The following is a 27539-nucleotide window of genomic DNA, read 5'->3' as shown; positions in this document are numbered from 1 at the left end:
TTAACCCAGATCTGCTGAGTGCCAATCTAGGGCTATAACCACAAGGCTATTCTTCCTCCCCAAAAGCTTTTATAAGCACCTAGCAGACCAACCGCTTTAATACTCACTTTTGGACACCTAACATGTCAGGTCTTCATCTTAAGCATAAGTTATATCCATGAAATTGGCAATGGAATGTCTTTAAAAAACACCCTCCGTTATATCATAAACCACACCAAAAAATGAACTTTTTCAAAACTGGGACAGAGCTACTGAAACTCAGGATATTGTTCAGACTAAGATCAGGCAGCATGATCATGGGTGCAGATAGGGGAGAGCCCATGTCAGATGGAGGATAAAGCTTTTACATTTCTATAGCACCTTTCATCTGGGTAATTCAAGAGCACTTTACAAATGTTAATTAGAACCTAACTAGCACCCTGGGAAATAGCTCAGTAGTATGCTCATTTGACAGACTGAAAGACTGAGGCAAAGAAGGTAGGACTGTGGAAGTTCTCATTCATATATGTTCATATAAGTGACTTAAAAGTCAAAGCTCTTGTCATCAGGGATATTTTGTTGCACATTTACAGGGCAAGGAGTACCATTGGTTTCTATACTAAAATAATAATATTTGCAATTTTATTTTCTATCCCATTCCTTGTGCAGTCTAACATTGTTTGCCATTTTTTTTTTTTAAACTGCAACTGCACACTAAACAGAGGTTTTCATTGAGCTGTCCACAATGCCATCCTGGTTCATCTCCTGAGAGGTTACAATTAATTTGGAATACAAGGTGGCAGAAGTAATTCAGATTAGTCCTTCCAATGTGTTTTACTTTGTATTTGTCAACGTATGTCAAAGGATTTGCCCACGGTCACAGAGCGAGTCAGTGTCAGAACTGGGAATAGAACCCAGGGGACTGCCTGGGACAATAAGGAGTGGGATAGAAGGGAATCAGGACAAGCCCCATAGCAGCAACAAGGAAGACAGACTTGTAGAACAGGTACAATGGTATGCTGCAGTGTGGCTTAATGGAAAAGGTCATTAAAGAAGGTAAATGGATACAGCTTCAGGGGGCCGCTTCACCTCCCACTGCAGATTTTGCGGTACCTGTATTAGTCAGGCTGCACTGGTCTCACCTTCTCCCCAATATTTCTGCTATTACTAATCTGTCTGGCATTGGAGTGAAATAGCAGTAGAAGGAAAAGAGATCCGTTGTGCAGCATAAACCACAACAGGTCCAGTTAAGGCACAGAAGAAGTGCTTGAACCCTCCATGCAGAAGTTATATCATAAAACGGTATTGGTTTTAACTTAACAGCTAGCTGTGAGACAACTGAAAATCCTATTGCCCAACAGAGGGTAAATACAATTACCTGAGCAACAAGAGCTAAACCTGCAGCAACCGGTGCCACCTGTACCCATTCCAGGGTGGCACTAAATCGCCTGAATGTCAGAGATAGTGCCAATTGCACAGATTGGGGGCTGTCTTGGGGCACAGAGCAGGCACGTACAATAGAATTATTAATTTGTTACGTCTACCAACGTACAATTTTCTATTCACGCATCAACCCTGAGTGACTCCGGAGGGAGGGAGGGAGAGGCACACAGCTAGCTAGACAGCAAGTAAAAGGTTAAATACATGTGAGCCAAACACAAGGTGTAGCATGCAAGTCTCTGAGCTGCAGCTGATTATGCTACATGCAAATTGCTTGAGACAGACAATCCACTGCATTAAACGTGGGTGGTTGGTGGTTGTTGATGTCTTAATTCCCACCCTGGGCTTTAATTTCAACACTGGTTGTATTTAAAGCTCTTCCTAGGCTGGGCTGAGAACTTTTTAGTACTTATAGAAGAATAAATGAATTTCCTCCACCTCCACCCCACCCCCAAGCCGTGTCCCTCTCTCCCCTGCCTTAAAAAGAATAAACCAGAAACTCCAGATAATCTGATTTCACAGCAGGCTGCACTTCCATCTAAAAACAACCAGTCAATGCCCAGGAGATGAAAGGGGATTTAGACCTCAAATAGTCGCATGTGGGGAGCTGAATGAGCCACACACAAGAAGGCAGGCCAGGTTAAAACCCACGGAAGATTTTTTTTTAAATACACAAGTATTTTAAAGAAAGAGCTAAAGGATGTTTCCTCCAGGGAGGAGAAAATAATGGAGCAGGGTGCCAGGGGGCCACAAGAGAAAGCAGAGGAGCAGTAGGAGGAGGGGGGCAAAGGAGGGATGCTGGGTGTGGGCTGCGCCCTGGAGGAGACAGTACAAAAAAGCAGGGAGACCACAGAGGCAAGGGAGGCGAGCGGGATGACCGATCGCCCAGCAGCAGCTGCACGTACCTGGCTGAATTTCCTCTCCCATAAGCCGGGACAGAAACAGCAAAGCAAATCCTCTTTGCCGAGCACCTCACCCAGCTCGCAGGAGCAGCGCCTCCTCCCCGCGCGCACACAGCTCCGGCTGCTGCTGCCCTCCGCGCAAGGTCACACGGGCTCCGCTCCACTTTGCAAACTTGTTGGGGGGAGTTCGGGCCCGATCCTCTGTAGGCGACTCCAAGCCCCGGTAGCGGGGGGGCAGCGGCCCGTCCCTCTCCCGCCGCACTGGGACGCGCGTCAGCCCCGCTCAGCTGCGATCGCCGGAGCTCAGGCAGCAGCAACTCCTCGCTGCGAAGGTCTCAGCAACCTGCAGCCCGTCTCTGCACAGCGCGGCCCGGTCCGCTGCGCCCGGCTCCGGCTCCGCCCCCTGCCCGGCCCCTCCCACTGCCATGCCAGGGCTCGCAGGTGTGGGCAGAGCTACGCTGGGAGATCCGCGTAAGGCAAGCGGCTCGGGCTCCTCAACCAGCCCCACCGCTGAGCACCCCCCACTTTTGGGTCGGGAGGTGTTAAATTCCCACCCCACATCCCAATCCAATTTGGCCAGATGCCCCTATCTTTAAATGCCTCCTCCCCACAAAAGCCACAGATCCAAACACTGGGGTGTTCAAAATCCAGATCCTATTCCTTATCCTGTGGCTTGGTCCCATCTCTAGTGCAGACACTCCCTAGCCTCTTCACTCAAGAAGGCCTCCATGGAGGCACCTGAGATTTTAAGGTCCCCCTCCCACACTTTTCAAATGTCTTACTTTTCTACACTCAGATTTGGGGGTCTGGTCTGAATTCCACTGAAGTCAACGTGTGGCCTTCCATTGAAAAAGTCTCTTTCCCACCATTATCATTGTCATCCATGGTAAAATTTGCAGATGATACAAAATTACTTGAGGTGGCAAAATTTTCAGATGATGCAAAATTACTCAAAATAGTTAAGTCCAAAGCAAACTGCGAAGAGGTACAAAGGGATCTCACAAACTGGGTGGCTGAACAACAAAATGGCAGATGAAATTCAATGCTGATAAATGCACGTTGGAAAACATAAGCCTAACTATACATACAAAATCATGGGGGTCTAAATCAACTGTTACCACTCAAGAAAAAGATCTTGGAGGCATTGTGGATAGTTCTCCGCAAACATCTGCTATATGTGCAGTGGCAGTCAAAAACCTAACAATGTTAGGGATCATTAGAAAAGGGATATATAATAAGACAGTGTATCATGATGCCACTATAATAATCCATGGGACAGCCACATATTGAATACTGAATGCAGTTCTGGTTGTCCCAGATTAGGCCTCAACTGGAGTAGTGTGTCCAGTTCTGGACGCCACATTTCAGGAAAGATGTGGACAAATTGGAGAAAGTCCAGAGGAGAGCAACAAAAATGATGAAAGGTCTAGAAAACATGATCTCTGAGGGAAGATTGAAAAAAATTGGTTTGTTTAGTCTGGAGAAGAGAAGACTGAGAGGGGACATCATAAAAGTTTTCAAGTACATAAAAGGTTGTTATATGGAAGATGGAGAAAAATTGTTCTCCTTAACCTCTGAGGATAGGACAAGAAGCAATGGGTTTAAATTGCAGCAAGGGATGTCTAGGTTGGACATTAGGAAAAACTTCCTGTCATGGAATAAATTTAGGGAGGTTGTGGAATGTCCATCATTCGAGATTTTTAAGAGCAGGCTAGACAAATACCTGTCAAGGATGGTCTAAATAATACTTAGCCCTGCCATGAGTGCAGGGGACTGGAGTAGATGAGCTCTCGAGATCTCTTCCAGTCCTACACTTCTATGATTTTAACCATTCATATTATATATGTACTGAAATGTTTCATTACAGGTTTCAGAGTAGCAGCCGTGTTAGTCTGTATCCGCAAAAAGAAGAACAGGAGTACTTGTGGCACCTTAGAGACTAACAAATTTATTAGTAAATAAATTTGTTAGTCTCTAAGGTGCCACAAGTACTCCTGTTCTTCTTTTTTTGAAATGTTTAATGTATAGCTAAGATTAGATAGCACATGGTTAATATATTATGAGAAGTTTATATGCCATTTATTATGTTTATTTTTCTGTGTTATTTTAAAGTCTAATAAGTTAATAGAAAAAATGCTGACCTGTCATGGAAAATGTTATTTATCCTATGTATCTTAAATCACCTCCTGTTGTTATTTGTTCATTGTAGGGCCTTTGTTCCACCTCATCTCCCACCCCAGCGGATGGGGGGGAAGGTTGAGAAGAGCTATGTGGAACCATAAAGAAATCCCAAACCAGCCCAAATTCCCCTACTTCTGGGTTTCACTCCAAAACTGGAAATTCAGACTATGTTTGTGAACCACAGCAACCTGGACCACTTTACGGTTTCCAAGTACAAACTGATCATTCCAGTTTCCTGTCGCAGACAAAGCCGTTTGCTGCTGCACTACCGACTGCATCGTGAAAGCTTAAGAAGAGCTCCATGTAAGCTCAAAAGCGTGTCTCTCTCACCAGCAGGAGTTGGTCCAATAAAAGATATTACCTCACCCAGCTTGTCTCTCTAATATTCTGGGACTGACACAGCTGCGGATACAGACTAACACGGCTGCAACTCTGAAAGCTATAACAACGCTGCTTAAAACTTCCTCAGTTTCCAGGGCTGTAAAACTAGCACCTTTTATGAGCGCACCACATTTCAATTTAAAAAACAAATCTCTTCTAGTAGAAGTTAACTGGCACACCAGGTCCTCAGTTAAAACAATACATACAGAGCAACGTGAATACAATGCTGTTGTTCATTAGAAAGTGCTGAAGGATTATTTCACTCTTCAAAATTAGTTTTATAGATCAGTTGTCTTGGGACTAAAACCCAGCACCCCCTTGCAGCTAAGCATTATAGTTGAGTACAGAAATCAATTATGAGGCCACCTTCTCCTCGGAAGCTAAAATCTATGCAGTGTTAGTATCAAGGGCCCAATCCTGCAGTGTAACTATAAATCTATTCGGTTAGCATTTCAAAGGCAAGAAATATTCTCTGATGTTTTACTCCTGGTGAATCTTCCTCTGCCTTCTATGTCACAGTATTGCTGGCCATCCACTTTCATTGACTAATAATAGTAACTTTTTAAAAGCCTAAAGAAATCGTTCAGATCCTTCAGGGCCATAAAAGGTTAATGGTTCTTTAAACAAAGCAGCTCTAGGACAATGGCAGAGATAACACACACACAGAGAACTCAAACTCAGGGCCTCATTGGCAACCAGGTGACACAGTAATTGGAGCTGATATGACCACACAAGGGGGGAGTGCTCTGCTGTAATCCAAGCTGCACCTGTAAGAAAACAACCTGTTACGCCATTTGAGCTGCTGCCAGCTAATCAGCTGGTGCTTTCACCAAGTGCACCTGGAGTCCTTATGGGTCCAGTGCTGCTTACATTTCAGTCAGTTGGAAGACTTCCAATATGAGCACAGGAATTGCCGTACAGGATCTCAGTGACTCTATCTAGACAAGTATTCTGTCTCTGCCAGTGGCTTGTACCAGCTGCTTCAGAGGAAAGTGTAAGAAACCTTCCAGTAGGTGGTTATGGCATAATCTGTCTTCAGACAAAGTTTTTTCCTAAGCTCCATAACTGAGGGGTTGGCTTGTGCCCATAAACTGACTGATTTATATCCCTCCCAGACGCTCTTTTTCAGCCTTGCTACTCCAACTCTGGATGTTCTTTTTATCCATAAAAATATCCATCTCTTTCTGGAATCCTGCTACGCTCTTGGGAGCAATGAGATCTTGTGACAATGAGTTCCACAGGCTAGTTGCGCGGACAAAGCATTTCCTTGTCAATTTTAAAATTGCATCAACTTCAGTGGTGCAGAACCAAGCCCTGTATTTGTATTCAACTTCTTCCTTCATCCTTCCCTCTCTGTATCAAAGCAGTTTGTACTCAAAGATCGTAGGACTGGGCCCCTGATCAGCTGAGAATGATCTCAATGTGAGAGTGAGCTAGTATTAGATTGTTCAGACTCCATGGCTCATGTAGGTATATGGGAAAGTTTTCTATCAGCATTGTTCAGAGAAGCAGCTGAAATGTTCCTCAAACCAGGGTTACAAAACGTCAGTCTGATCATATCACAGAGGTTTATAAGATTCCAGATTCCTTAATTACAGGCTTTAGTCTTTGAATTTTAAGGGAAATCCCTGCAGCATGTTGATTTGGATTATTACTGAGTAAAAAAGCCAACAGGGAGTTACTGTCAAGCACAGCAAGATAAACCTGCTTCATAAAAATAATTAAAAGCCTGTGTTTTTCCAACGATAGGACTGTGCCATAAAACTGTCGCCTTTCTTGGCAGAGATCTACATGGGTTTGAGAAAATAATCTCTGTTTAGAGAGGAACTGCCTGGAATGAAATGTGCCTACTTGATGTTTTCTAAACTCCAATCATCTGCCAAAGCCTTTAAGGATTAGAGCTTTAAAAGATCTGAGACCTGACTAAAGGACTTTGGGTCAGGCCCTTCATTTCAGGTATTTTGCAGTCTACACACTACAAACTTAAGAAACATGATGCAAGGAGGAAAGGAGACAAGCTGAGCAGGTTTGGGAACATACAGGTGCCTCCCAGCATGGTGAAGGGCTACTGTAATGTTTAGAAGGTCCCTGGTGCTGTGGATGTTATAAGTTTCTCCTCACCATTTTCTCACTCAGAAGACCCATTTCTTCCATGAGGCCCACAACATAAATGTCAGTATCTACATATAATATCTACCTACAATCTCAATATCTTCTCTCTGGGCCAGATTCTGAACCCCTTACTCCTGGGGATTCATACCTGATTCCACAAATCAATGGAGCTACTTGCAGAGTAAGACACTTGCACCCATTGAGTAGTACATCAGAATCTGATCCTCTATGTGGCTGTTAGTCCCTGATCAGGACCGGCTCTAGGCACCAGCAAACCAAGCATGTGCTTGGGGAAGCACAATTCTAGGGGCGGCATTCTGGGAGGTTTTTTTTTTTTTTTTTTGCTTCGGTAGTTGTGCTCTTGGAGGTTTTTTTTTAATTTAATTTTATTTATTTATTTTGCTTGGGGCGGCAAAAAACCTAGAGCCGGCCCTGGCCCTGATCCTGCCAAGGCTTATGTGCACATGCTTAATATTAAGCATACGAGTCGTCTCATCAAAGTCAGTGGTTTTGATGAGATTACTGTCACATGTTTAACATGAAGCATGAGAAAGTCTTTGCAGGTTTGGGATCCAAGATTGTTAACTCTCCAGGAAAGGTACAATGCCAAATTCATTGTCTGATTTTAGCAAACAATAGATTACAAAAAATAATCCAAAACCCCCCCCCCCCCCCAAACAAGATAGTTTGCATTTGATTCGCCACTAAATTACTCCAGTTTATTTTGGTGCAACTGAAATGGAATAATACCAGTATGACATTAGAGAAATGCAGGGGTGGAGAAGGCCCTTCGTTATTACACAGCATGGGCTGGATTCTCAATTGTGGGCCAACAATTTGCTGCTGGGGAAGTGTCAGAGCTAATTGCCAGTGCTCTGATTTTATGCCACCAGTGCCGGCATCTGTTAGAGCAGCCAGCAGAGGACCAGCATAGCATTATGAAGCATCTCTGACACATCCTTCCCCACCCCTTGCTGGACAGTGTGGGGCAGCTACCTCAGGAGCGTTTACAGCAGCAGCGGGAATTCCAGGAGGGGAATTCTCACTGACTATTTAAAACTGACAGGGGCTCCATCTGTGCCAGCTGAGAAGTGCAAAGGGCGTGGAGTTCAACAGAGAATCTGGGGTCATGTGTCATTAACTGGAACATGTACACTTTCTATGTGGTTTTCTATTCCCCAAAAGGTTTTGTGGTGCGTTTCTATTTTGAGATTACTGGTGAAAGAATAGTATTCATGTTGGATCCCAGTTATTGTGGCGGTTGTGCTGCGATGGGTTACAGGACTGTTGGGCTGCATTACATTATTATACTTACATATGCATTAATTGATACTTGGCTAGAATACTTTGTATCCTGTTGGGCGAGCTGTGTCAGACTTAGTGTCCCATGGGGTTTGTAAGTGATGCAATAGGTTAGTATGTTGCTGTCACCCAGCAGCTTTAATTGATTTTTTAATTAAGTTTGTTGTTGTTTTGGATTACTGTTTATTATTATTAATTATTTGTTAAGAGCAGATAATGCATCTGTCACAGTATAAGACAGTCCCCTGCCCTGGAGAGTTTACAATCTAGAAGAAACAGAAGTGTATCCACCCTTTCCCCTCGCCCTCCTCCCGCCCCACACACACAATAAAAAGACTATTCTGATCAGATTTCCATCTTGGTTTTTGTTTGGACTCACTTTGAAGATTTTGATCAGAACCAAAGTAAATGGTCTGAGGTTCACAGTCCGAAATAGGTATGGTAGACTTCTTTGATTTTTTTTTTTTTAACAAGAATCAAAAGAGATTTAAAATCTAAAGGAAGTCAGTGTGATACCTTACGATCAATAAAATAAAAACGTATCACTTTCAGGGTGAAAATGGTCCCTTAGTCCCCAATCCTACAAACATTTATGCACAGGAGTTCCTCTACACATATGAGCGATTCCACTGAACTTGGAACGATGTGTTATTGAGACCATCCACTGAGATGGGTTTAAAATGTTAACTGTATTTACCTCTGTCTTTATGTTCAACAACTATTTTGGAGAGACAAGGTGGATGATGTCATACCTTTCATTGGACCAACTTCTGTTGGTGAGACAAGCTTTTGAGATAGGCAGAGCTCTTCCACAGGTCTGAGAAAGGTACTCAGGGCTTGTCTTCATGAACAGTGCTACAGTGGTGCAGCTGCACTGGTGCAACTGGTGAGAAACTCTCCCCTTGACATAGCGCTGTCTACCCAAGAGGCTAGGTCAGCATAACTACATCGCTCAGGGATGTGAATCTTTCACACCGCTGAGCAATGTAGTTATACCAATAGAGGTTTGTAGACCTGGCCAAACTATATCTCCCATAATGCACCATGACCAGGGACTCCCATGATACACTGCTTCCCTTTCTCCAACTGGGGAGACCACAGTGCATCATGGGAGATGTAGTCCAACAAGGGAGCCTAATCTATAAAAGAGAATGAGAGCTGGAAACACACAAACTACAATATCCATGAGTCACCTCACCAGTATTTCCAAAACAAATATTTTGGAATTTGAATTTCTGCCAAAATTGAAGTTTTCCATGGGGAAAAAAACTATTTCTCAACCAACTCTACAATTAAGCACTGTGGGTCTGATTTTCAGATGTGCTAAGCAGCTTCAGCACCCTCTGATCTCAAGTGGTGCAGTGTATGCTCAGTACTTGTGAAAAATCAGTGCCAGAAGTTTATCACTAAATGTGTCTGTTGCCTCTTGATCAACCAGTGCAGCCTGGTGCAGGAGCTGGAGATTATATTTCAATTTTGAGTAGGGAGTGGGGTGCCCTGTCTATATAATAAAAGAACAGGAGTACTTGTGGCATCTAAGAGACTAACAAATTTATTAGAGCATAAGCTTTCGTGGACTACAGCCCACTTCTTCGGATGCATATAGAGTGGAATAAATATTGAGGAGATATATATACACACATACAGAGAGCATAAACAGGTGGGAGTTGTCTTACCAACTCTGAGAGGCCAATTAAGTAAGAGAAAAAAAACTTTTGAAGTGATAATCAAGATAGCCCAGTACAGACAGTTTGATATCAAACTGTCTGTACTGGGCTATCTTGATTATCACTTCAAAAGTTTTTTTTCTCTTACTTAATTGGCCTCTCAGAGTTGGTAAGACAACTCCCACCTGTTTATGCTCTCTGTATGTGTGTATATATATCTCCTCAATATTTATTCCACTCTATATGCATCCGAAGAAGTGGGCTGTAGTCCACGAAAGCTTATGCTCTAATAAATTTGTTAGTCTCTTAGATGCCACAAGTACTCCTGTTCTTTTTGCGGATACAGACTAACACAGCTGCTACTCTGAAACCTGTCTATATAATGCACACTGCACTATACTTTCCGTTTTTTCCTCTTATAGAGGATTTTTCCTGACCTTGGGAGTATACCTCTTGACCTGCTGATGCTCCTGGAGTTTCTGAGTCACAGTTCTTTCCTGACTCAGCAGCTATATTTCATGTACTGCAGATAAATTACACAGCACACTGACTGCCTGGCTCAGCACATGAAAGGGCATGTTCCCAAGAGGAGGTTTTCCCTCACTAGAAGAGATAGGAAATACCAGAATCCAAGTGTTCCCAAAGAAGCATTTGCATCAACAGACAAAAAGAGTCACTTTCTCAGCCTAAGAGGTAATCTGCTATGTTGGGGTGAAAATTTTCCATGAAGAGAAGCCCGCCTACGAGCTGTAACCCGACACCAGAAGTGAGGATGGGTGACCTTGGGTCTTGTAATAAATAAACCATACTATGTAATTGTGTGACAGGCTGCCTTAAAGGCAGACAAGTGCAATCTGGGAAGTATAACCCAGGTAACTACAATGTTACACGACTGCTTGGTTCCCTCGAGGACTGATCCGTTTTGTTTCACTGTGGGCCATTCTGTGAATCCATGGATAATGTCTTTACTTATAGGCTTTTCTAAGTCATTTGAGCACCACAGTATCTGAGGACTTGGCGCCTGACCTACTGAAGTCTCACCATAAGCTCTGCCCAGTTTAAAAGTTTCAATTCTGCTGACTTGGCTGGCAATCAGGGCCCTGATTGGCATCACTGGACAAGAAGTGGCAGGAATAACACACACTGTTTTGTTTTTCATTAGGACAGATGGGCTCTTATATTTTCCCAATTATTCCCCACAATGAAAGGCCATGCAGAGAGCTGACTCGTCTTACTATATGAGGAGAACTGGATATGCCTTTTTCTGAAACACAACCCTGATACCCCTGGGTTCTTTGTCAGCAGTGTCGGACACATCCTGCTGCTCCCAGTGGAGGCTGAGAATCCTGCCACCACAGCGCACACAGCCTGTGCCATGAAGGATGTTTGCAGTTCATAGAATATCAGGGTTGGAAGGGACCTCAGAAGGTCATCTAGTCCAACCCCCTGTTCAAAGCAGGATCAATCCCCAGACAGATTTTTACCCCAGTTCCTTAAATGGGCCTCTCAAGGATTGAGCTCACAACCCTGGGTTTAACAGGCCAATGCTCAAACCACTGAGCTATCCCTCCCCAAGAATGGCACTTCTATTTATATATGGAGATATACCTATCTCATAGAACTGGAAGGGACTCTGAAAGGTCACTTCACTAGCAGGACCAAGTACTGATTTTGCCCCAGATCCCTAAGTGGCCCCCTCAAGGACTGAACTCACAACCCTGGGTTTAGTAGGCCAATGCTCAAACCATTGAGCTATCCCTCCCCCCATGGATTGACAACATGGCCCAAATTCTGATTCGCCTACCACCCAACTAGCACCCAGGTCAGAAACAGAGTGGCTTTTCTGTTTAAACCTGTACATTAATCAAACAAGCTCCTAGTCATCCGTAAAGTGCAGCTCTACTATAATTTCCCCCAAATTGATCTGAATTAATTTATTTCCACAGAGAAACTACACCAGTTAGGATGTTAATCGTGCAGTTTAAAAGCCAGTACTCTACAGATGTGCAATAAAGGTCTTGTAATTTTGATTGACTTAACTGAGGATCCAGTGACCACAAAAAAGTCGTATTTCTGCACATGACAAAACCTGGTGCCACTGACGTCATTCTCATTATTATTAGCATTGCAGTATCACCTAGAGAGGCTCCAACTAAGATCAGGCCCCCATTGTACGAGATACTATACAGTCATAAAGCAAGACAGTCCTTGCTCCAAAGAGTTTACAACCTAAATAGACTAGACAGATATTGGAAGTATTATCATCCCCACTTTACATACGATGTACAACGAGATTAAATGGCACGCGTAAGGTTATACAAGAAAGCTGTGGCAGAGTCAGGAACTTAAACCTGAACTCCCAACTACCACTCCAGTTCCTCAGCCATCCTTCCTAAGTCATTAACAAAACTCCCATTGCCTTCAACAGAACAAGGATTTGGCTTCCTTTCCTCCTTCGAACCAATTTGTTTCACCTGCCTTCCAATGCTCACCTCCTTCACCTTGACCCATAATTGGATAGAGAGGACTCATTGAGGACTTAGGTTTCATGGAATCGTTAGAACTTTTGGACAGTTTGAAGTTTGATGACATTTTTCATGTTTCTCAAAACAAGCTCTCCCCCTAAATGTAAACTGTTCTCCCCCCCCAAAGAGAAATTTAATTTAAAACCATTATGTTTTGTTTAACTAAGCAACAGAGTGTGCTGTGCAAGATGCCACCTTGAAAGTAAATGATCTTGTTTAAAAGTATTTTTTTCTCTGTTTCCAGGACAACCAGAGGAATGAAAAATAAAAAGTAATACAACATCAAAGCAGCTGGGAAGCTGTAATTTGTCAGACCAAACAGAGGTCAGGTCTCAGAGTCAACAATTTTAAGGCCAGAAGGGACCAGAATGATCAGCTAGTCTGATCTCCTGAACAACACAGGCCAGAGAATTTCACCCTGTGACCCTTGTATTGAGCCCAATAACTTGTGTTTGGCAGAAACACCATCTTCCAGAAAATCATCCAGTCTTGACATGAAGACTTCAAGAGATGGAGAATTCACCACATCCCCAGGTCATTTGTTCCAATGGTTAATCACCTTCCCTGTTAAAAACTTGTGCATTATTTCTAACTTGAATTTAACTGGCCTTAACTCCCAGCCTTTGGTTCTAGTTCTGCCTTTCTCCACCAGGTTATGTTCTTGTCTAAGGATGGAATTTCCAGATTCTAAAGCTGTAGGAGTTCTCCCATCCCTCAATGGTACTTCAGAGCGGCCTGTCCCTGAAAGTTGCTGAGCATTTCATGTGACTTAAATGTGAATTCAGGGAGATCAGCAGCACCCTGCAGGATCAGATCTTTACAGTGTAAGCGCCTCAGATATTGAGACCCTGACCTTCTTATGCGTTTGTACAGCATCTTGTACCTATGGGGCTATATCAGTAATAACAACAACAGCTGCCATTGTAGCTGTCTTCCCCCCAGGGCCGGCTCCAGGCACCAGCTGAGCAAGCTGGTGGTTGGGGCGGCAGATTGTTGGAGGCGGCATTCTGCCCAATCCTAGGGCGGCACGGCCGCTTTTTTTGTTGTTTTTTGGGGGGTTTTTTTTGTTCTGCTCCAGCCGCCCTCTGGAGCGGACTGGAGCGGAGCCCTCGCGGCAGACGGCAGGAGGCGGCGCAGCGGGAGGGGCCGTGTGGCAGCGCCCCTGCTGTAGCCCTGGCCGCCCCCTTTTCTCTCTCTCCCGCCTGCTCCCTCCCCCTCCCCCTCCCAGTCGGTCCCCCTGCACCCGCACTCCGGCCGCGTCGCAGGTTTTTGGGTTTTTTTTTGCTTTGCCGTTCTGGCCGCCCTGTTTTTTGTTTGGTTGGTTGGTTTTTTGTTTTTTTTTTTGCTTGGGGCGGCCAAAAAGCCAGAGCCGGCCCTGCTTCCCCCTACACTATCATATTGTTAATATTTATTGTATTACAGCACTACCTGGGGCCCCAGCCAAGGATCATTGGCTCAGCTGCACCAAGTGCTTTGCAAACAGTCCCTGACACACAGAGCTCACAATCAAGACCTAGCAGAGAAATGAAACAGGGTAAAGGGAACTGGGGAAGAGAGAACAGTATGACCACATTTTTGTGTAATAAGTAGCACTCTTAGACTGCCACTGGTTTAATCATCTGCTAATCCATTGCATCAGCTATTTACCTGAAATACAAGTTAGGGGATGGACCTGAGCGGCCAAATCCTAATCACATTGTGAATAAACACCTCAGAAGTTTGGATCAGCTTTGGTTCATGCCATTACAAGGAAAGGAGCCAGCAAAAAATAACAATGAATAACAATAATAAAATCAGATCTGGGTTCCAGGACTTCCCACCGGCAGTGTGTGCCTGTGAGGGGGTTGTTTGGATTTCGAGTTTTGACTCAGGCTCTTGTCTATCATTATTAGAACTCCCCACAGATGTCCCAGTCCCACCACCAGCAATGAGCTGAGCTGTGTGACATAGGGCAGAGTAGAGGGAGAAGAGGGCAAAAGGAGAGAGAGTGGAAAAGGAGGTGAGATGAAGAAGTGAAGGTGGAGGGAAAGAGGAAAGGAAGGAGCAGAGAAGGGGATATCAGAAGAAACTCCAAATACCACAATGTTTATTTTTCACATGTATTGGCTACTATTTTATATATATATATAATCTTCCCAGGAAGTAGCACCATTACTTATGTTGCTGGGTATGGGAATGCAAACAGTTATTGGTGTCTCTGCTTATAGGGAAGCCTGTGACCTGAGCCATCTGGATTTCTCAAGCATTTAGCAAAGGCAGTCACGCTAATTTAGTTAAGGTTTTCAAAGGCTTCCAGGAAAAAGTTCTCTCCTTCCCAGGGGCACTGAAGCAGTGACCTCCTGACCCATCCTTTACTGTTAGGTTCAAAAGCAGCACTGCAGCTGTTAAAGTTTTTCTTACCACCTCAGTGATTCTGTGATGGGGACTAAAGCTACTGGGACCACGTACTGTTTATCTAGACCTGACCTCTCTCCTCTGAACATGGAGAAGCCTCTTCACTGCAGCACCACACAAGCCCAACCTTAGATACCGTCACTGACTGGCGCTCACTCCTTCCACGTGTGTAAATATACCAGTGGCATTGCTAATCTGTCCCCCACTGGGAGCTGGGCTTCCCGGCGTGATCTGGTTTGTCTATCTTTCTGCAGAAGTAAAGGCATTTAACCTGCCATGGCTTGTCTATGAAGCCTAACCCTCTATTCTCATACTTTGATCTGGGGCTCCACTCAGCCTCCAGAGATAAAGCTTTCACTTTTGAAAATATAACACATTAACAGGTTATCATCATTAGTCCCCCAACACAGATCCTTATGCCATGTAAATTTGCCTTCCCCCAGCCTCCAACTTTTTAGCAATTTTAACTTTAGAGGAGATGCACATCTTTGCCACTCACTGGTGGAGGCAATTTGAGGTACCTCTCCTCATGGACCGGGGCCCCAATCCAGCAAAACACCTAAGCTCGTGTGTAACTTTAAGATTTAATTCCCATGTTGTGCCATGGCAGGACTACTTACGTGCTTAATTTTAGACATGTGCTTGAGGCCTGAGTGTGGGAACTAATATATTCCTTGATTCTCCAAGGATATAACTTTTGTATTTATTTACAGTGCAAAGTGCTACCAGTCATAATTCTCCATCACACTAGGGGCTGTTTCACACACACTTCACACAAGTATAAAGGGTCCAGATCTAATACATCCAAGGGTGCTAAGGGAGTTGGCTCATGTAATTGCAGAGCCATTGGCCATTATCTCTGAAAATTTGTGGCAATCGGGGGAGGTCCCAGACCAGTGGAAAAAGGCAAATGTAGTGCCCATATTTTAAAAAGGGAAGAAAGGGGAACTACGGACCAGTCAGCCTCACTTCAGTCCCCGGCAAAATCATGGAGCAGGTCCTCAAGGAATCCATTTTGAAGCACTTGGAGGAGAGGAAGATGATCAGGAAGAGTCAACATGGATTCACCAAGGGCAAGTCATGCCTGACCAAACTGATTGCCTTCTATGATGAGATAACTGCCTCTGTGGATATGGGGAAAGTGATGGATGTGATATATCTTGACACTAGCAAAGCTTTTGATATAGTCTCCCACAGTATTCTTGCAGCAAATTAAAAAAGTATGGATTGGATGAATGGATTATAAGGTGGATAGAAAGCTGGCTAGATTGTTGGGCTCAATGGGTAGTGATCAATGGCTCGACGTCTAGTTGGCAGCTGGTCTCAAGCGGAGTGCCCCAGGGATCAGTCCTGAGGCCGGTTTTGTTCAACATTTTTATTAATGATCTGGACGATGGGATTAATTTTCCCCTCAGCAAATTTGCAGATGACACTAAGCTGGGAGGAGCGGTAGATACACTGGAGGGTAGGGATAGGGTCCAGAGTGACCTAGACAAATTGGAAGATTGGGCCAAAAGAAATCTGATGAGGTTCAACAAGGACAAGTGCAGAGTCCTGCACTTAGGAAGGAAGAATCCTATGCACTGCTACAGGCTGGGGACCAACTGGCTAAGCAGCAGTTCTGCAGGAAAGGACCTGGGTATTACAGTGAACAAGAAGCTGGATATGGGTCAGCAGTGTGCCCTTGTTGCCAAGAAGGCTAATGGCATATTGGGTTGCATTAGTAGGAGCATTGCCAGCAGATTGAGGGAAGTGATTATTTCCCTCTAGTTGGCACTGGTGAGGCCACATCTGGAGTATTGCATCCAGTTTTGGTCCCCCCACTACAGGAGGGATGTGGACAAATTGGAGAGGGTCCAGCAGAGGGCAATGAAAATTATTAGGGAGCTGGGACACATGACTTACAAGGAGAGGCTGAGGGAACTGGGGTAATTTAGTCTGCAGAAGAGAAGAGTGAGGGGGGGATTTGATAGCAGCCTTCAACTACCTGAAGTGGGGTTCCAAAGAGGATGGAGCTAGCCTGTTCTCAATGGTGGCAGATGACAGAACAAGGAGCAATGGTCTCAAGTTGCAGTGGGAGAGGTCTAGGTTGTATATTAAGAAACACTATTTCACTAGGATGGTGGTGAAGCACTGAAATGGGTTACCTAGGGAGGTGGTAGACTCTCCATCCTTAGAGATTTTTAAGTTTTTTTGACAAAGCCCTGGCTGTGATGATTTAGTTGGGGTTGGTCCTGCTTTGAGCAGGGGATTGGATTAGATGACCTCCTGAGGTCGCTTCCCGGCTCTCCGAGCTCTGGTCAAATGAAAAAATTCTATGATTCTATGAACCCACAGTGGAGAGTCAGGCCCTGGGTGCCCAGGTACAGAAAGAACCCACCTGGAGTGGGAAGAAGGGAAAAGGTGGGATAGATGTATCCAGGTGTAAACTACCTAGGTTGTAATCATTGCTAGGTTGTATGATTAGGATCAGCCACCAATACTGACAGAGGAGAGTTTAATGAAACACAATTGCAGGTTGGGTCATTCAAGTACTTTATAATAAAGGAAGAATTCAGGCCTGGAGCTCCACAATGGTACCTGGGCTGGGAAACACCAGGTAGATTCCCAGCCCTTAGCTTCCCCCACTGTGCGGGTGGGGGGGAGTAGCATGCTCAGGTCTTGAGGGAGAGCCTTGCACTCACTCAGGATAATTGAAGAGTGCCACTGACAGGCTCTGAAGATCATCCTTAAAGGGGATAGCTATATCTGGCAGGGCAGCCAACTGCAAAGCGGAGCTAACACCTTAGGCCTGCAAGTAGTAATCTGTAACATTTTGAATACCATAGCCAAGTATTCAGGGGTGGGGTGATAAACATGGAAAGGCTTTTGTGATGGGAATGTGTGGGACTCCAGGGTGGGGGAGAGAAACAGCAGGAACCTGAGTGGCCAATGAAATGTAGATCTGGGAGTAACTGTACACCTTGAGGCATTGCTTCCCTATGCTTAATTAGCTTTGCCCATGTTTACACTTTGTCATTGTTCACAATTATATTTCACAAATTTCTATAGAACAATCTCATTGTTGAAGCCTTGGGGCAACATACCCCTGGCAGTACTTTATTGCACTTGCAAACTTCTCCAGTAATGCTTGCCATTTTCACAGTGCTTTTACCTTCCTGATCTCAAACAGCTTCTACAAACGAAGGGCAGCCTTATCCCCATTTTTACTGAGAGAGAACTGAAGGCACAGACAGGGGAGTGCCTTGCCCACGGGAACAGAGTAAGTCTGCGGCAGAGTTGGGGATAGAACCCAGACCTCCTGACTCCCAAGCCTGCAATCTAGCTACTGGACCACACTGCCCTCTCCTGAAGGACTCCATTCTACGGCCTGGTCTATACTCTGAGTTTAGGTCGAATTTAGCAGCGTTAAATCAAATTAACCCTGCACCCGTCCACACAACAAAGCCATTTACTTCGACATAAAGGGCTCTTAAAATCGATTTCTGTACTCCTCCCCGACAAGGGTAGTAGCACTGAAATCGACATTGCCGATTCGAATTAGGGTTAGTGTGGATGAAATTCGATGGTATTGGCCTCCGGGAGCTATCCCACAGTGCACCATTGTGACTGCTCTGGACAGCAATCTGAACTCGGATGCACTGGCCAGGTAGACAGGAAAAGCCCCGGGAACTTTTGGATTTCATTTCCTATTTGCCCAGCGTGGAGAGCACAGGTGACCACGCAGAGCTCATCAGCACAGGTAACCATGCAGTCCGAGAATCGAAAAAGAGCACCAGCATGGACTGTACGGGAGGTAGTGGATCTGATCGCTATACGGGGAGAGGATTCCATGCTAGCAGAACTACGTTCCAAAAGACGAAATGCCAAAACATTTGAAAAAATCTCCAAGGGCATGATGGAGAGAGGCCATAATAGGGACTCATATCAGTGCCGCGTGAAAGTTAAGGAGCTCAGACAAGCAGTGGCGTAGCCAGCTTCTAAGAAGAGGGTAAGCAAACATAAAAAAGGCGCCCCCTTGGCTCCTCCTCTGGGCACGCCCCCCTTGTCTGGCTCCTCCTCTGGCCGCTCCGCCCCTCTCCCCCATGGCTCCTCCGGCCCTGCCGTGCCACCCCTGCGGCCCCCCCGCCCTTCACACCTCTGGCTGCGACTGCTGGCCACCATGCTGCGCTCTCCGCACCCCGCTCCTCCAGCCGTGCCCGCCATCCCCGGTTGCTGCCAGCCGCCAGCCTGCGCCTCCTCCCGCTCCTCCAGCACCGGCAGCATGGTGCGCCTCCCCAAGCTCCTTCAGCAGCGCGCCCGCCACCCACCCATAGCTGCCGGCTGTGCTGCGGCCTGCGGGAGGGCAGCCTGCACCCCCTCCCCGCTCCTCCGGCCGCGGCTTCGGCCGCGCTGCGGGCCGCATGGTGCGCCCCTCTCCCCCTGCTGCTCTTCCAGCCGCGGCAGCATGGTGCGCCTCCCCTCGCTCCTCCGTCCGCCTTTGGAAAGGCACTGCTTTGGGGAAATTTGCTGAGGGGAAGCGGCTGCTTCCCCTGCACCCTGCTAGCTATGCTACTGCAGACAAGCCTACCAAAAAACCAAAGAAGCAAACGGAAGGTCCGGTGGAGAGCCACAGACATGCTGCTTCTACGCTGAGCTGCATGCAATTCTAGGGCGGGGGGCGCCACCACTACCCCACCCCTGACCGTGGATTCCGAGGCGGGGTAATCTCAGTCATGCCTGAGGATTCTGCGGACGGGGAAGATGATGATGATGAGGAGGAGGACGAGCTTGCGGAGAGCACACAGCACTCCGTTCTCCCCAACAGCCAGGATCTTTTTCTCAGCCTGACTGAAGTACCCTCCCAAGGCGGTATCCCAGACCATGAAGCCGTGGAAGCAGGGCGGGTGCAAGGATGTTTTGCGCCCTAGGTGAAACTTCCACCTTGCGCTCTCCCCTCCCCGAGCCCAATGGCAGCTCTCTGCCCCCCCCCCCGCCCTGAGGCACACACACCCCCCTCAACAGCTCCCCCCCCTCCGCCCTGAGGCTCCCACTCTGTGACAGCTCCTCCCAGCCCGGGGAGCCGTGCGGCAGCTCCCCACTCCAGCTCACCTCTGCTCTGCCTCCTCACTGAGCACACTGTCGCCACTCAACTTCTCCCGCCTCCCAGGCTTGCGGCGCCAATCAGCTGTTTGGCGTCGCAAGCCTGGGAGGGAGAGAAGCAGAGTGGGGTGGCGTGCTCAGGGGAGGAGACAGAGCAGAGGTGGGCGGGGAGCGGGTCTCCTGTGTGCCACCCCCCACGCCTAAATGCGGACGATGACCGGGGCAGCCGAAGATCCAGTCACCGCAGTCGCCACCGAAGGACCCGAAATGCCACCCCACAAATGCTAGTGCCCTAGGCGACCGCCTAGGTCGCCTAATGGGTTGCAGCGGCCCTGCATGGAAGGGAACTCTGGTGAGTGTACCTTTGTAAATATAAAACATGGTTTAAAAGCAAGCGTTTTTTAATGATTAATTTGCCCTGAGGACTTGGGATGCATTTGCGGCCAGTACAGCTACTGGAAAAGTCTGTTAATGTGTCTGGGGATGGAGCGGAAATCCTCCAGGGACATCTCCATGAAGCTCTCCTGGAGGTACTCCAAAAGCCTTTGCAGAAGGTTTCTGGGCAGTGCAGCCTTATTCCGTCCTCCATGGTAGGACACTTGACCACGCCATGCTAGTAGCAAGTAATCTGGTATCATTGCATGACAAAGCCTGGCAGCGTATGGTCCCAGTGTTTGCTGGCATTCAAGCAACATCCGTCATTCACCTGCACATTGCCCACGTGATATATGCCATCATGTGCCAGCAATGCCCCTCTGCCATGTACATTGGCCAAACTGGGCAGTCTCTACGCAAAAGAATAAATAGACACAAATCTGACATCAGGAATCATAACATTCAGAAACCAGTGGGAGAACACTTCAACCTCTCTAACCACACAGTGACAGACTTGAAGGTGGCAATTTTGCAACAAAAAAACTTCAAAAACAGACTCCAAAGAGAGTCTGCTGAACTTGAATTAATATGCAAATTAGATACAATTAACTTAGGTCTAAACAGAGACTGGGAATGGTTGGGTCATTACACTACTTGAATTTATTTCCCATGTTAAGTAACCTCACACCTTCTATGGGTCATCTCAATTATCACTTCAAAGTTTTTTTTTCTCCTGCTGATGATAGCTCATCTCAATTGATTGGCCTCTTACAGTTGGTATGGCTACTTCCACCTTTTCATGTTCTCTGTATGTATAAATATCTTCTTTCTGTGTGTTCCATTCTATGCATCCAAAGAAGTGGGCTGTAGCCCACGAAAGCCTATGCTCAAATAAATTTGTTAGTCTCTAAGGTACCACAAGTACTCCTGTTCTTTTATCTCACTATGTTATCCTCAGGAGAGTGATATCGTTCATGGTAACCTGGTTGAAATACGGGAATTTAATTAAGGGGACAGAGGTGGCCGTTCCTACTGGGCTGTTTGCCTGTGGCTGAAAATAAATCCTTCCCTGCAGTTAGCCAAGCTGGGGGGGGGGGGCATTGGCGCTGAGCTTTTCGCGTTTGGCTAGCAGGGATCTTCCCTGATACCAGCCACGCAGTGGGGGGAGGGGTAAAATGATCATCCCACAGAATTGGATGGGGGGGGGGTTAGTTTGGTTTCTGCAGGGATCTTCCCTGATACCAGCCACGCGGTGGGGGGGAGGGGTAAAGCGATCATCCCAGAGAATTGGATGGGTGGTGGTGGGGTTTAGTTTGGTTTCTGCTGCTGCACGTTAACAGGAAAACCGCAGCACTTAACAGGCTTTGTTTGGTATGGGAAAGGAGGGCACTGCTTTTATGAAGGTTGCAGAAGCCAAAAGACAATGGCTTATCATGGCTGCATGCAAGCTGAATTCTGTTGCCCGGACCTGTGTCTGATCTCCAACACCAAAGCTGCAGGCACTCAATATAAGATGCAAAATGCAACCTTGTACCGAAATCACATGTGCTATGTAATGTGAATAGTGTTGTTCACCGTGAAAGAGTATAAGCATTGTTCTGTAAAATGTATCTTTTTAAATTCTTCTCTCTCTTTTTTCCCTCCCTCCCGCAGCTGCAAATTTTTCAAGCCTCCCTCCTCCATCCTGAAGGGTATTTCAGATAAGGCGGCGAAAAAAAACGCACACGAGACGAAATGTTCTCAGAAATCATGCAATCGATCCGTGATGAAAGAGCTCATCTGAATAAGTGGAAAGGCACGGATCAAAGTACAGGAAAGATGCCAGTGAATGTGAGGAAAGGAGGCACGAACGTGAAGAAAGGAGGGATGAACGTGAAGAGAGGAGGGACGCCCAAGATGAGAGGTGGTGGCAGGAAGATCAGAGGAGGCAGGATGCAATGCTGGGGCGGCTGCGTGAGCAAACGGACATGCTCCAGCGTCTGGTGGAGCTTCAGGAATGGCAACAGGATCACAGAGTGCCGCTGCAGCCCCTGCATAACCGCCCTCCCCACTCCCCAAGTTCCATAGCTCCTCACCCAGAGGTATAAGAACGCAGGGGGGGGGGGAGGCTCCATGCACCCTGCCACTCCACCCCAGTGGACAGCCCAAGCAAAAGGCTGTCATTATTTTGAACTTTTGAAGTGGCCTTTTCCTTCCCTCCTCCCCAACCCCACCCAGGCTACCTTGTCAGTTCTCTCCCTCTTTTTATAATCAATTAATAAAGAATACATGATTTTTAAATGATAGTGATTTTATTTCCTTTGAAAGCAAGCTGTGATCGAAGGGGGAGGGTGGGTTGCTTACAGGGAATGAGTCAATCAAGGGGGCAGGTTTTCATCAAGGAAAAACAAACAGAACTTTCACAGCGTAGCCTGGCCAGTCATGAAACTGGTTTTCAAAGCTTCTCTGATGTGTGCTCTTCCTGGTGTGCTCTTCTAATCGTCCTGGTGTCTGGCTGCGCATAATCAGTGGCCAGGCGATTTGCCTCAACCTCCCACCCCACCATAAAGGTATCCTCCTTACTCTCACAGAGATTGTGGAGCACACAGCAAGCAGCAGTAACAATGGGAATATTGGTTTGGCTGAGGTCTGAGCAAGTCAGTAAAGTGCGCCAGTGACCCTTTAAACGTCCAAAAGGGCATTCTACCACCATTCTGCACTTGCTCATCCTGTAGTTGAACAGCTCCTGACTCCTGTCCAGGCTGCCTGTGTATGGCTTCATGAGCCATGGCATTAAGAGGTAGGCTGGGTCCCCAAGGATAACTATAGGCATTTCAACATCCCCAACGGTTATTTTCTGGTCTGGAAAGTAAATCCTTTGCTGCAGCCATTTAAACAGATTAGTGTTCCTGAAGACGCGAGCGTCATGAACCCTTCCCAGCCAGCCCACGTTGATGTTGGTGAAACGTCCCTTTTGATCCACCAGTGCTTGCAGCACCATTGAAAAGTACCCCCTGCGGTTTATGTACTGGCTGCTCTGGTGCTCCGGTGCCAAGATAGGGATATGGGTTCCATCTATCGTCCCACCACAGTTAGGGAATCCCAGTTCAGCAAAGCCATCTACTATGACCTGCACATTTCCCAGAGTCACTACCTTTGGTAGCAGCAGCTCAGTGATTGCTTTGGCTACTTGCATCACAGCAGCCCCCACAGTAGATTTGCCCACTCCAAATTGATTCCCGACTGACCGGTATCTGTCTGGCATTGCAAGCTTCCACAGGGCTATTACCACTCGCTTCTCAACTGAGAGGGCTGCTCTCATCTTGGTATTCTGGCGCTTCAGGGCAGGGGACAGCAAGTCACAAAGTTCCATGAAAGTGCCCTTACGCATGCGAAAGTTACGCAGCCACTGGGAATCGTCCCAGACCTGCAACACTATGCGGTCCCACCAGTCTGTGCTTTTTTCCCGGGCCCAGAATCGGCATTCCATGGCTAGAATCTGCCCCATTAACAGCATGATCTCCAAAGCGCCGGGGCCCGCGGTTTGAGAGAATTCTGTGTCCATGTTCTCATCACTCTCGTTGCCGCACTGCCGTAGCCGCCTTCTCCTCGCCTGTTTTTTCAGGTCCTGGTTCAGCATAAACTGCATGATAATGTGCGAGGTGTTTACAATGTTCATGACTGCTGTCTTGAGCTGAGCAGGCTCCATGCTTTCCGTGGTATGGCATCTGCACAGTTCTCCCAGGAAAAAAGGCACGAAACGGTTGTCTGCCGTTGCTTTCACGGGAGGGGTGAGGCTGTACCCAGAACCACCAGCGACAATGTTTTTGGCTCCATCAGGCATTGGGATCTCAACCCAGAATTACAATGGGTGGGGGAGACTGCGGGAACTATGGGATAGCTTCCCACAGTGCAACGCTCCGGAAGTCGATGCTAGCCTCGGTACATGGACGCACACCGCTGAATTAATGTGCTTAGTGTGGCCGCATGCACTTGACTTTATACAATCGGTTGCCAAAAATCAAATTCTGTAAATTCAGAGTAATCCCGTAGTGTAGACATACCCTACGCTTTAGGCCAAATACAAGTTTACTCCACACACTAGGAGAATTGAGGAACCTACTAGTGAAAAAAGACATTCCTTTTGTATTTTGTATGGACAACTCCAATTATTTATTTTAAAACATTACATTTCCCCTCTTATATGACATCAGTAGGCATGGCCCAGTAAGCCACATTAATACCTCCCTTCCCCCGTTCTTTATGCTTTAGAAGTGTGAGTACTTTAGAAGTTGGAGCAGGGATCTGGCTGTCAGAACGACTGTGTTCCCTTTCCCTACTCTGCCACCGTCTCACAGAGTGAGCTCAGTTTCCCCATCAGCAAGAGGTGGGTAGGGAGAATTAATTAACAGCTGTAATGATGTTTAAGATCCTTGAATGAAAGGGCAAGGTAAGCATCAGGGATTTATGATTTAAGGGCAGAGGGTTACTGTTAAAGGGCAAATGATTATTAACAACCTAGCAGGTAGAGAGGTATGAGTCCGGAGCCATCTGATTGCTAAATCTCTTGTTAGTTTTCCTTCCCTTCTTCCCCTTAAGTGGAAAGCTTTCCCACGCCAGCTGCTACACCCACTTGCTGGCAAAAGTCCAACTAGAATCTTTCAGCCATGAGAGCTTGATGCCTTGTCCTTTACACAGACAACACTGGTTTGTCAACAGCATCAGCCAGCAAGGGAAGGAGCCGGGCAGGAAAACAATATAAAGGGAGTTTCCATGAGGAGGACACACATGGCCTTTTCACAACCTATCGGTAGGGATGAAAGAATCAGGTTGCAGACTAGCTCCATGAGAGTAAACAGATCTCTGAACACATCATTGCAGATTCACCCTGCCCAAGCTCTGCAGGGAAAGGGGAGCAGCAGATAGTTGCAGCTCCCTGATCTTGAATTGCCAGGCCCTGGTGTAAATTAAAGTTGCAGAGGAGAAGCTCTAACTTATGCCACCAGCTTAAAGCCATTAGTGGCTCATAGTCATCCTGTGATCAACCACTACACCAGGTCTTTCTCCTCTGTCATTTCCCACTGATACGTCCTCAGTTTATAGCAAAAATTCTTGTTGTTAGTCCCTAAATGCATGACCTTGTATTTTGCGCTATTCAATTTCATCCTATTTCTATTACTCCAGTTTACAAGGTTGCCCAGATCTTCTTGTTTGATAATCCGGTCCTCCTCCATATTGGCAATACCTCCCAACTTTGTGTCAGCTGCAAATTTTATTAGCACACTCCCAGTTTTTGTTCCAAGATCAGTAACAAAAATGTTAAATAAGGTTGGTCCCAAGACCGATCCAGGAACTCCACTAGTAACCTCCCTCCAGCCTGACAATTCACCTTTCAGTATGACCCGTTGTAGTCTCCCCTTTAACCAGTTCCTTAATTCTCATATTAATCCCCATCTTCTCCAATTTAACTAACAATCTCCCATGTGGAACTCAATCAAATGCCTTACTGAAATCCAGGCAGATTACGTCAACTGATTTTTTTTTTTTTAGACAAAGGAAATGCAGTAATCTTCTCAAAAAAGGAGATCAGGTTGGTCTGGCACAATCTACCTTTTTAGAACCATGTTGTTTTTTTTATCCCAATTACCATTAGCCTCTATGTCCTTAATAGGGTGACCAGACAGCAAGTGTGAAAAATCGGGACGGGGGTGGGGGGTAATAGGAGCCTATATAAGAAAAAGCCCCAAAAATCAGGACTATCCCTATAAAATCGGGACATCTGGTCATCCTAGTCCTTAACTACTTTCCCTTTCAAAAATTGTTCCAAAACCTTGCATACAACTGTTTCCTGGATCACTTTCCCCCGAACCCTTCTTAAAAAACAGGAACCATATTAGCAATTCTCCAATCACAGGTACAACCCCCAAGTTTACAGATTCATTAAAAATCCTTGCTACTGACTTTGCAATTTCATGTGCCAATTCCTTTAATATTCTTGGATACAGATTATCTGACCCCTCCTCCCCATTTTAGTCCCATTAAGATGTTTGAGTTTGACTTCCACCTCAGATGTGGTAATTTCTACCTCCCCCTTCCTATTATCCACCCTGCCACTACTCCAAACTCTTTGTTAGCCTCATTAAAAGCTGAGGCAAAGTATTTGTTTAGGTTTTGGGCCATGCCTAGATTATCTTTAATCTCCACCCCATTCTCAGTGTTTAGTGGTCTGTATCCCATACTGCAAGGTAATATTTGAGCAGTTGTATTGTTAGTCTCTATGTCTGTGTAAATCACCAAGCAGAAGAGAGACAAATTACCATGAAGGGTTGATCTTCAACAGAAGGTGTTACATACCCATCCCAAAAAGAAAGATCCACCCATACCAGAGGGACAATTGTGAGAAATTGCAACTGGAATTGTCCTACCTACTATCAATAAGGGCATGGCTACACTTGCAAATGTAGAGCGCTTTGAGTTAAACCAGCCTTCGTAGAGCACAGTAGGGAAAGCGCTGCAGTCTGTCCACACTGACAGCTGCAAGCACACTGGCGTGGCCCCATTTGCAGCAGCATTGGGAGTGGTGCATTATGGGCAGCTATCCCACAGAGCACCTCTTCCCATTCTGGCGCTGTGGCTTGTGGGAAGGGGACGGGGGGTACGGGGCATTCTGGGTCCTGTCCCAACGCCCTGTGATGCATCAGTTCGCATCCCAGCAATCCCTCTGCTTCCGTCCACATTTGGTGCCATCTTTCAACTTTTTTTGTACCGTGCACTCTGTCTTCCCTTTTGGTCTGCGGGAATGGAGCCCGAACTGCTGAGGAATATGCTGACGAGTCTCGCCAGCATGTCATGTTTGGCAGTCGAGTAACTCCAAACTGACAGTGAGGACTCCAATGATGATATTGACTTGAGTAATGCATACGACACGAGATTGCTTGTGGCATTCACGGACATGCTGATCACCGTGGAACGCCACTTCTGGGCTCGGGAAACAAGCACTGAGTGGTGGGATCACATCGTCCTGCAAGTCTGGGATGACGAGCAGTGGCTGCAGAACTTTCGGATGAGAAAAGTCACTTTCATGGGACTGTGTGCTGAGCTCGCCCCCATCCTGCGGCACAAGGACACGAGATTGAGAGCTGCCCTGCCAGTGGAGAAGCGGGTGGCTATTGCAATCTGGAAGCTGGCAACTCAGTCGCTAACCAGTTTGGAGTGGGAAA

General features: G+C 46.4%; 1 protein-coding gene across 5 annotated transcripts in view; it reads right to left on the bottom strand.

Moving 5' to 3' along the window:
* The window catches only part of RASSF7 (Ras association domain family member 7), a 126348-nt gene that overhangs the window by 74501 nt on the left and 24308 nt on the right, over positions 1–27539 (bottom strand). The window contains exon 1 of one of the 5 annotated variants that reach the window (XM_034770392.1): positions 2325–2709. The exons of the other annotated variants lie outside the window; for them this stretch is intronic. The gene's annotated coding sequence lies outside the window, so the exon portion shown is untranslated. Of the gene's footprint in view, positions 1–2324; positions 2710–27539 lie in introns of those variants that run through there. 5 annotated transcript variants of the gene reach the window in all.

This window comes from Trachemys scripta, chromosome 4 (genome assembly GCF_013100865.1).
Source record: "Trachemys scripta elegans isolate TJP31775 chromosome 4, CAS_Tse_1.0, whole genome shotgun sequence".
In the NCBI taxonomy this organism is placed as follows: Eukaryota; Metazoa; Chordata; order Testudines; family Emydidae; genus Trachemys; species Trachemys scripta.
Note: the sequence above shows the minus strand (reverse complement) of the source record. Positions and strands in the feature narration are given on the sequence as shown.